General features: G+C 41.7%; 1 pseudogene; it reads left to right on the forward strand.

Annotated features, from left to right (window-relative positions):
• The first annotated feature begins 3,888 nt into the window (after positions 1-3,888).
• Positions 3,889-4,914, forward strand: LOC140516989 (non-structural maintenance of chromosomes element 3 homolog; annotated as a pseudogene).
• The last annotated feature ends 6,280 nt before the right edge of the window (positions 4,915-11,194 follow it).

The following is an 11,194-nucleotide window of genomic DNA, read 5'->3' on the forward strand; positions in this document are numbered from 1 at the left end:
CCCTTCCTGTCTGAGTGCTGGCCCTGTGGGAATGAGGAAGAAGTAGGCTCACATCCCAGGTCCAGGGCTTACTAGGTATGAGACCACAGGTGTGTCTCTGAGCCTCAGTTTTCTCTTCTGTGAAATGAAACCGGTAACCATATCAGGACTTCCTACTGAAGGGGGTGGTTGTGATAACAGTATGGAAAGGATAGTTTGCCAGCCTCGGGGTTCCATCAGTGCCAGTTGTTCCTGTGATGATCATTTTCAGTCTTTCTGTCTCCAGTCCTTTCTCTCCATGTACAGTCTCATCTCTCTAATTTGGTTGCCTAGGAGACACGCCTAGGGTCTCCAGATCTGCCTCTTTCTCCTCCTTTGCCCTGGACGGGGCAGGCGGAATGGTGTTGGTGATTCTCATTGGAAGGTGGATGAGTGACCGCAGTGGGGGCTGCTACAGGCTGCAATGTTTCCAAGGTAGAGGCAGAGAGGAGCTAGGATCAGGAGAAAGAGAATGGATGGATGAAAAAAGTGCCCCTCTGGCCAAGGTTTTCTGAAGCTGGTGAGAGAGAAGTCGGGATCCTGGAGGTTGGGGTTGTAATAATCTGATTCCTCACTGCCCTTCCCCAACTTTATTCTGCATTCTCTCTCTTTTTTCTCGTCCCCCGCTTTCATCTTCCTGCCTTTCTCTTTTTCCCCATTAGCTGGTTTTTCTCCTTTTTCTCCTCCATCTTTACTTCTCTTCCACCTCTTTTCCCCTTCCTGTTATTCCTCTCCCATATGGCCTTCTCCATCTCCCTCTTACAATTATCTGCTTCTTTCTTCTCCTCCTTCCCTTTCCCTCTCTTTTTTCCCCTTCTCTATCCATTCCCCTGCCTCTTGGAATTCTGAACGTCTTCTAAGTTCCAGACCACATGAAGCTTTTACCTATCTGGGAATAGCTAGATGGTGATGGAGTTGGAAATAGTAAGGGAGTCAAGGTCCTTGTGAAATCCCCCTGAGGCCTATTTTTTGAAGCTGATTTTGAATTTCACAGTTGTCACCTCCTCAAGAGATGGAGGCTTTATGATGTTCTATAGCCCTATTTTCTGGGTTCCTCCAGTTGCTGCTGAAGGTGATATTATGGATTCGACTTACATCTGGTCAACAAAAACCAACAAGGTGACTGGGGTGAGTGGCGAAAGACAAAACTCCAAAGTTGTGCGATGCTACCCTCCCTGCCTTAGGTAGATATAATCCTGGATTTTTGCAACCCTGTAAGTGCCTGACACGGCTGTATGTGACCCTGGATTTGGTGTAGGGAAGACTAGCTGGGTCTCCCACTGGACCATAGACTGAGAACTATAGGGGAGCTCTGAGTGCATTTAGTCTGCCTCTTCCTCTCCGACCCTCAATTTTTCAAATGAGGAGCTGAAGCCCTGGAAAGTTAAGTCCCTTGCCCAGTTGAGCCAGCCCAATCAGACCAGCCCTCAAACCTGAACCTCTGCGTCCCGGCCAGGCCAATTTTTCCATCTCGGCTCCTTTCCTTAACATTCCCGATTCTAGTTTGGACTTGGGTTTGAGATGGAGGGTAAAAAGAAACAGGAACAGTTGATGATGGGGACCACAAACAAATTTCCCTTTTTCTTTGCCAAGAAGGAATGGAGACGATCCCTTTTATACTATGCTGTTTTCAATCTCAGTCTACTTCTTAGCTGTGGGAAGGTTGTTGCACTTTCAGTACAGAAATTCCCTCCACCTGAGGAAGGTAACCACTCAGCTCGAATTATCCTGGGAGAAAAGTGCCTTTGGTGCTAAACAATGATCAACTATACTACCTCTGCAATCACAAGTAGACAAATTTCCAGGAGACTTTGTCTTTGCACATTAGTGTTAAATCAGGCTTACTCTGTCTTCATGATGAGGAAACAATACCACGGTAGATCCATTTTTTTTCTACAAATATTCAGACAAACACCATTTGTTTTAGAAGTTTAGTTTTAATTTATTTCGATAATGTAATCCACTTTCACATTCCCTAATGCTTAAGAAATAAAAGAAAAACTCAGTCATAACTTATCATGTAATTGTTGTCCCAGGCTTTTTTCTAAAAAAATAATTATATTTGAATTAAATGTTGTAACTATGAATGTTGTTATAGTCTCTCATTATTCTCTTGTTAATGAGGATACTCTTTGTTAAAAGGTGTCTATCATTTTGATGTAGGTGAATACACATCCTAAGAAATGTAGAAGAGTTTTGGCTGCCTATTCAAAAGAATTATTATAAAAACGGCTTATTCCAGACATGGTCTCCTCATTACTGTCACTCTCAGCTGCATGATTTGATGTTCAATTTGCGGGGCTCATGTGTCTAAATCTGGACCTAAATCACACACACACACACACACACACACACACACACACACACTAGCATCATGGAAGGTTGTGCAAATATGGACCCTCTCTCCTCATGACCCCCAATACAACCTACAGTGTGCCAGGCACTATGCTAATCACTCTACAATTACCATCTCATTTGAAATAATGCTCTCATTATCTCCATTTATTCCATTTGAGGGCATGGAGACACAGGATGAGTTAGTGACTTGGCCAAAGTGATGCAGCTAGGAATTGTGTGAGACCAAATTTCACTCTCGGCTCAGGACTCTGTTCCCTGACCCACCCAGATGCCACTAACAAGAGAGACTTGTCAAAATTGGGATAACAACCCAGGCCTTCCTACAAACCATGTTGGTGTATGGTTGAATGAACCCTGAAAATCACTGCAACTCAATATATGTTCAAGTACAGATTCGTATCGTGGCATTTCGGACTCTTTTCAAGGACTTCAGTGTGACTATTAAGTAATTCTTAGTTCTAAGGACCTAATATGTCTGATTCATGATACCCAAGCTTGCAAGAACAATTCTTTTTCTTCTTCCTCTGATAAGGGCTTTCAAACTCTTTTCAAAAATGGGTCAGAGATGATTTTGATTTTTTATACCATCAAGGTTTCACCTCATTTTCCTCCCCATCCCTCTTTCAGAGAACAATATAACAAAGAGTATATAACAAACAGTATGCTTACATTTTTCTTGTATTGTTGCTGTTGATAACAAATCTCTAACAATATCAAATAACATCAAGGAAATGGTGGGCTTCCATTTTATTTCCCCATACGACTTCAATACTTTCTGGTCTATCTCCATTTCATATAGTCATTATTTGTGGTTTTATACCCCTTTATGATATTAAAAAAATATTCCTCCATAACTTTAATTGGTTGGGTTTATAGAATATGTGAGTGTTTTCCATTGTCAAAGGCTTTTTAGTCGTCCAATGAGATAGTTATGTGGCTTAGGTAATTTTCATTTTGAATATGAAGAACCATTTTGAGCGTTTTCCTCATGTTGAATCATCCTTGCATACTTGACATAAATCCAAATTCTCCACAAGAAATGACGTCTTGGGTGACTGATTGCAGTCTGTTTGACAGGATATTATTTAAATTTTTTGAATAACTTTCCATACATGATATTGGCAATTAGTTCCGCTTTTTTTCCTTCCTTGGATTACTTATTATGAGTCTTTTTGTTCCATGAAAGGTTTCTTATTGAGAATAACTTTTGTGTTATGGGTACTAATTCTTCTTTTAAACACTTGGTAGAATTCTGTTAAACTACAAAAACCTGGAGGTTTCTCATCCCCTCCCCACTGGTAATTCCTTTACACTAAATTCTATTTCTTTTCATCAGTAGGGGTTTAAGATCGATGTTTGGACCAGTCGCAGACTGACTGGGGGGGGCTCAGCAGCATCCATCCTTCTGTCCAAGGCTTTTCTGAGAGAGCCAGCCACCCCAAACCATCCTGCTGTTGCGGTCCCAAAGGAAGCTTCTTGATCCCCTGGGGTTCGTTCCAAGTGGGGATCAGTATGTCACAGAAAAAGAAAGTCTGAGGCCTTCCCTGCACTGGCAGTGGCGGCGATGATGACGGCAGTGATGACAATGGTGGCGGTGCCAGCTGCAGCGACCCGAGCGGCAGTCGCGATGAAAGCAAGGTCCCCAGCACCATCGGGGGCGGCCTCTGCTTCAGCAAGGCCCAAGTCCAGGCGCTGGCCCAGGACCCAGCCCAGGCGGGCCCGTCGCAGGTAGACGATGACGTCATGGAGGAGGCAGAGTGCGAGGAGCCTAGGCCCGCAGCGACCCCGCCAATGCCGTCCACCTCATCGTCGTCATCGTCGTCTTCCTCCCAGGCCCAGAAGCCGGCCAAGCTCCCCGAGGCCCAGATTCAGCAGAAGGTGAACGAGCTGGTGCAGTTCCTGCTGGTGAAGGAACAGAAGAAAGTGCCTATACCCCAGGCCAACATGGTGAAGACCATCCTGCAGGACCTGGCCTCGCTGATCATCGAGCCCGAAGGCCACACGTTGGAGGAGGTCTTTGGCCTGCAGCTCAAGGAGGTAGAGCAGAAGCACCATGCCTACATTCTCATCTACAAGCTGGAGCACCTGGAGGGCAACGGCATGAAGAACGAAGAAGGCGTGGCCACGATGGGCCTGCTCATGGTCATCCTGAGCCTCACCTTCATGAAGGGCAACTTGGCCTCGGAGTCCCTGGTCTGGGAGGTGCTCAAGAAGCTGCGGGTGGATCCAGAGAAGAGGCACAACACCTTCGGGGACGTGAAGAAGCTGGTCACGGATAAGTTTGTTCACCAGAAGTATTTGGAGTACAATCGAGTCCCCCACACTGACCCTCCCTAGCACGAGTTCCTCTGGGGACTCAGACCTGCCCAAGAGACCAGCAACATGCAAGTGCTTCGCTTTGTGGCAAAGACCCAGTATCGGGAGCCTTGGAGCTGGGTGTCCCAGTATAACGAAGCCCTCCAAGATGAAGTGGCATCAGCTTCTGCCTCTGCTTCATCTAGCAACTAAATCATTTATGCCAGTTTCAGGTACCAGCAAGCATTTTATACGCTGGTATCAAGAGAGCAGAAATTCCCCAAGTTTTGATAGCATATTTGCATATGAACCACAGGCTCCCTTTTACCCTTCATGGTCCAACATGATTCAACATTCTCCTTCTCTGAACCTGATCCAGGGACTCTGTGGACAGACCTTCCTGAATTGAACCACTACTTCCTCTTCCAAACCGGCCAAAGACTTTAATACATACCCATTGCTTCATGGACCTGTCCTCCCTTAGATCTGGGTGAGCTTTCCTAGCCTTGGACCCCTCCTCAGAGAGGAGTATTAGACTCTCTCAAACGTGCAAAGCCCGTGTTTTTCCTTTTTATTTTTCAGTTATTAAATTTCATCTGCATTCAAAAAAAAAGATCAATATTTGCTTTCTGCCAGTGTGGTATCTGACGTTTTTGAAAGTGTTCATCTTGGTGTTTTGCTGTATCGGTTTTTATTTGTTTTGTTTTGTTTTGCTTTTGTCATATCGATAAACTAAATTAACTGATTAGTCTTTTAATTACTCTGATTTCATTGTGACTCTCCCTTGCCCTAGCACCAAGTACTGTGCTAAACATTGGGGATGAGAAGAAAAATAAGACCATACCTGGTTTGAAGTAGTTTAAGTTGTGCATGTGAAAGTTTGGCTTAAAGAGGCAAAAAGGGTAGGTGGCATATTAATTACTATTGCTTATTCTCTTTAAGTTTGCGAACATGTATATACATGGAGCCACATTCTAATTCTGAATGTCTGACTAAAAGAATGATAAGACTTCAGTACGTTTTCGGATAGTCCCAACTTAGGGTGTGTGTACTACACTAATTCATGATCTATTTATGTTTAACCTTATTATGAGAAAGGAGTTTTGGTAACTGAATAGGTTTTAAATACAATAAGGTAAGAGAATTGACAAGGTGTCCACTGAAACTGCAACACAGGATATCTGTGACTCCTTTACAACTAACATGATGTAATGTGGTATATATACATAAAATATTAAGGCATTAAGAGTCCCATTATTCAAAATAGTGACTTGGGTTAAAACTCCTTGTCCTGATTGGTCATAAATAGAGGAAAATGCTCTTCTTAGCTCCATGTGGCTTTGAAGTTGTTGACAGAAAAAGAGGAATTCTCTGAGTTTCCTCGGAGAGCAAAGTGGATGTCTGTTAGGTGGAGGTCTTTCTTCTGGTTCATTGATTCAGCCTTTAACCCTTATTGTGGTTCAAATGATCTGAAATGATTATCATGCCGTCCTTTGTGTGAAAGGCATGTGGACGGTGCGGTTTGTAGACCAAAGAAGATATACAATACTTCAGTCTTCCTCAGGGCACGGGAAGAGAGGCTCTAATAACTCTTCCTTTCTTGACCAGGGACAGACACTAACCCCTGCTTCTAGAGTAGGCGGTGCAGATGGAGAGAAAATAATCATGGACAACATAATTTTGTTTATCAAGGTGTTGGTGAATTGTAGGCAATAGTCAGCCCTAGTCATGCCCTTATTAAAATATGTATAGGGCCCCTAGGCCTGACCCAGAATGTGTGGAAACACCAGAGTGGGCCAAAGATTCCTATAGGGAACCAGATAAGTTATTTGATAAATAGTCGAGAACATTAGGTATGTTTGTGGAGGTTCAGGCTGCATTTGAAAAGAAGGTCTTGAGAGCTCTCCATATCTAAGTGGTTTGGGATTTTTCTCAACTGTTTTCTGAAGTAAAGGCACTAAGCAGAAGGTCCAATTCTTTGAGACCTAGTCTGCCTCATAGAGAGAGTGGGGCAATGGGAGAAGGCAGTGTTTTTCCCCTCTGGTTGGACTTCCTTAGAGATAGACAACCAATGCAGGGCAATCGAAAACATGCAAGAGGAGTAGGCTGCAAGGGTATCGAGGTACGGACCATAATGCTGGTACAGGGCAACTCGCTAAAACTAAACTAAAGCTACCAAAGATTTATGTAACCAGTGTTAGGTACCTAATGGTCGCAGGTAGGGAGGGAACTATTCTTTGTGCAGACCTGGTCAGGATTCTTGGGAAAACTGTCTACATCTGATGTCGTCATTTTTTAGGCCCCTTCAAAAGTGGGGGGCAAGTTTTCCTTCTAATCAACTGGATACTCAAATTCCAATTAAAAATTGCAATTACACATTCCACTTTCATATTCAAATTTCAATTATAAATTCCGATTAAATTCAGATTCCAAATTCCAATTCCAATTCAAACTTCCAATTCCAAATTTCCATTTCAAATTCCAATTCCACATACCAATTCCAAATTTCACTTCCAACTTGCATTTCCAAATTCCAATTCCAAACTCCATTTCAAATTCCATCTCCAAATTCCTATTCCATACTCTTATTTCAAATTCGAACTGTAAATTCCAATTCCAAATTCTAATTTTAAATTCTTATTCTAAATTCCTATTCCAAATTCCTTTTCCATACTCAAATTTCAATTCCAAATCCAAATTCTAGTTCCAAATTCCTATTGAATATTTTTTTTATTTAAATTTATTTATTTAACTTTTAACATTCATTTTAACAAAATTTTGGGTTCCAAGTTTTCTCCCCTTTTGTCCCCTCCCCCCCAAACACCAAGCATTCTTATTGCCCATATGCCTAATCTGCTCTCTCTTCTATCATCCCTCTCTGCCCTTGTCTCCGTCTTCTCTTTTGTCCTGTAGGGCCAGATAACTTTCTATACCCCTTTACCTGTATTTCTTATTTCCTAGTGGCAAGAACATTACTCGACAGTTGATCCTAACACTTTGAGTTCCAACTTCTTTACCTCCCTCCCTCTCCATCCCTTCCCTTTGGAAGGCAACCAATTCAATATAGGCCAAAGCTGTGTGGTTTTGCAAATGACTTCCATATGAGTTGTGTTGTATAAGACTAACTATATTTCCCCCCATCCTATCCTGTCCCCCATTACTTCTATTCTCTTTTGATCCTATCCCTCTCCATGTGTGTCGACCTCAAATTGCTCCCTCCTCCCCATGCCCTCCCTTTCATCATCCCCTCTCCACCCTGCTTATCCCCTTATCCCCCACTTTCCTGTATTGTAAGATAGGTTTTCATAGCAAAATGAGTGTACATTTTATTCCTTCCTTTCCTCGAACGTGATGAGAATAAACTTCATATTTTCCTCTCACCTCCCCTCTTTATCCCTCCACTAATGAGTCTTTTGCTTGCCTCTTTTATGAGAGATAATTTGCCCCATTCAATTTCTCCCTTTCTCCTCCCAATATATTTCTCTCTCACTGCTTGATTTCATTTTTTAAAGATATGATCCTATCCTCTTCAATTCACTCTGTGCACTCTGTCATTATGTGTGTATGCGTGTATGCATGTGTGTGTGTGTAATCCCACCCAGTACCCAGATACTGAAATGTTTCAAGAATTACAAATATTGTCTTTCCATGTAGGAATGTAAACAGTTCAACTTTAGTAAGTCCCTTATGACTTTTCTTTGCTGTTCACCTTTTCATGCTTCTCTTCATTCTTGTGTTTGAAAGTCAAATTTTCTTTTCAGCTCTGGTCTTTTCATCAAGAATGCTTGCAAATCCTCTATTTCATTGAAAGACCAATTTTTCCCCTGAAGTATTCCACTCAGTTTTGCTGGGTAGGTGATTCTTGCTTTTATTCCTAGTTCCTTTGACTTCTGGAACATCCTATTCCATGCCCTTCGTTCCCTTAATGTAGAAGCTGCTAGATCTTTTGTTATCCTGATTATATTTCCACAATACTTGAATTGTTTCTTTCTAGTTGTTTGCAATATTTTCTCCTTGACCATTGAACTCTGGAATTCGGCCACAATGTTCCTAGGAGTTTCTATTTTTGGATCTCTTTCAGGTGGTGTTCTGTGAATTCCTTGAATATTGATTTTGCTCTCTGGTTCTAGAATTTCAGGGCAGTTTTCCTTGATAATTTCATGAAAGATGATGTCTAGGCTTTTCTTTTGATCATGGCTTTCAGGTAGTCCCATAATTTTCAAATTGTCTCTCCTGGATCTATTTTCCAGGTCAGTTGTTTTTCCAATGAGATATTTCAAATTATCTTCCATTTTTTCATTCTTTTGGTTTTGTTTTGTGATTTCTTGGTTCCTCATAAAGTCCTTAGCCTCCATCTGTGCCATTCTAATTTTGAAAGAACTATTTTCTTCAGTGAGCTTTTGAATCTCCTTTTCCATTTGGCTAATTCTGCTTTTGAAAGCATTCTTCTCCTCATTGGCTTTTTGAACCTCTTTTGCCAATTGAGTTAGGCTAGTTTTCAAGGTGTTATTTTCTTCAGCATTTTTTGGGTCTCCTTTAGCAGGGTGCTGAACTGCTGTTCATGCTTTGACTTCAAGTCTCTCATTTCTCTTCTCAACTTTTCCTCCACCTCTCTAACTTGATTTTCAAAATTCTTTTTGAGGTCTTCCATGGCCTGAGCCCATTGGGTGGGCTGGGACACAGAAGCCTTGACTTCTGTGTCTTTGCCTGATGGTAAGCATTGTTCTTCCTCATCAGAAAGGAAGAGAGGAAATGGCTGTTCACCAAGAAAGTAACCTTCTATAGTCTTATTTCTTTTCCCTTTTCTGGGCATTTTCCCAGCCAGTGACTTGACCTCTGAATATTCTCCTCACACCCACCTCGCCTCCTGATCCTCCCAGCCAGCACTTGGGGGTCTGAGATTCAACTGCTGCTCCCCAGCCTCGGGGCTTCGGCAGGGACAGGGCTGCTATTCAGTGTGAGATTAAGTTCAGGTGTTGAGGTCGGGGTAGGGCCGCCTCTCAGGCTCAGTTCCCTCAGGGAGTTTATGCAGAGACCTTCAACAATGGATCCAGGCTCCTGCCTGCTTCGGGAACCCTTGTCTGCTGCTGCCTCAGCTTCTGCCTCCCGAGGGGGCCTGAGTTATGGGGGCACCACACTCCCCTCTCGACCCCCCAAAGAGACCCTTTCAGCGACCCCCGTCACCTGTGGGTGGGGGTACCTGTGCGGCCACTGGAGATCCCGTCCCTGAAGCCTGCTCGGATCTGTTCCTCTTGGTGCCACGGCCGCGGCAGGGCTGGGCTGGGCTGGGCTCTGCGTCTGCAGCATGATGGACCTTTTCGGCGTGGTTTGCAGGTCCCTCTGGAACAGAAATCTCCTTCACTCCACTGTTCTGTGTCCTCACTGTTCCAGAATTTGCTGTGAGTTACTTTATACAGATGTTCTATGGGTTGTGGGTTCGGAGCTATCTGTATGGCCGTCTTTCTACTCTGCCATCTTGGCTCCACCCCCCCATTCAATATTTTAATTCTAAATTCCAATTCTACCATTCAATTTCAAATTCACATTCCAACTCCATACTAAAATTTGAAATGAAAATACCAATTCCAAATTCTAATTTCAAATTCCTATCTTAAATTAATATTTCAAATTCCAATTTCATACTCAAATTTCAATTTCTAGTTGAAATTCAATTTCCATTTCCACACTCCTATGCCATATTCCATAGCCAAATTCCAATTCTAAATTCCAATTTCAAATTCCCCATACAAGTCACCTTTCGAAATTCCAAGTGCCTATTCCAAATTCTAATTCCTAATTTCAATTCTAAATTCTTATAACAAATCCCACATTCCAATTCCATAGTCAAATTCTAATTCCTAATTCCAATATTAAATTCCACTTCCAAAGTGTAATTTCAAATTTCTACTCTAAATTCATGTTACAAATTTCAATTCCATACTCAAAATTAAATTCCAAAACTAAATTCTAATTCCAATTCCAATTCCATATTCTAATTCCAAATGTCACTCTCAAATTCGAATTCTAAATTCCACATTACAATTCCATACTGAAATTCTAAATCCAAATTCCAATTAAAATTTCAACTCGAAATTCCTATACCAAATTTCAATTTCAAAATCTAATTCTAAAATCCAAATACAAGTTTTAATTTCCAATTTCCAATCCAAATTCCAATTCTTAAATCCACTTCCAAATTCCACATTCTAATTCCATACTAATATTCCAATTCAAAATACCTGTTAGAAAAATCTATTTCCAAATTCTATTTCCAAATTCCTATTTTAAATTCATGTTCCAAATTCCAATTCCTTACTCAAATTTGAATTCCAAGTTCAAATTCAAATTCCACTTTCACATTCCAATACCATATTCTGTTTCCAAATTCCAATTCTAAATTCCATCTCCAAATTCCATATTCCAAATCCATACTCACATTCCAAATCCAAATTCCAGTTCCAAATTCCTATTCAAAATTCTAATTCCAAATTTGAATTCTAAGTTTTTATTCCTAACTCCACAT

Source organism: Notamacropus eugenii (genome assembly GCF_028372415.1).
Source record: "Notamacropus eugenii isolate mMacEug1 chromosome Y unlocalized genomic scaffold, mMacEug1.pri_v2 SUPER_Y_unloc_2, whole genome shotgun sequence".
Classification (NCBI taxonomy): domain Eukaryota; kingdom Metazoa; phylum Chordata; class Mammalia; order Diprotodontia; family Macropodidae; genus Notamacropus; species Notamacropus eugenii.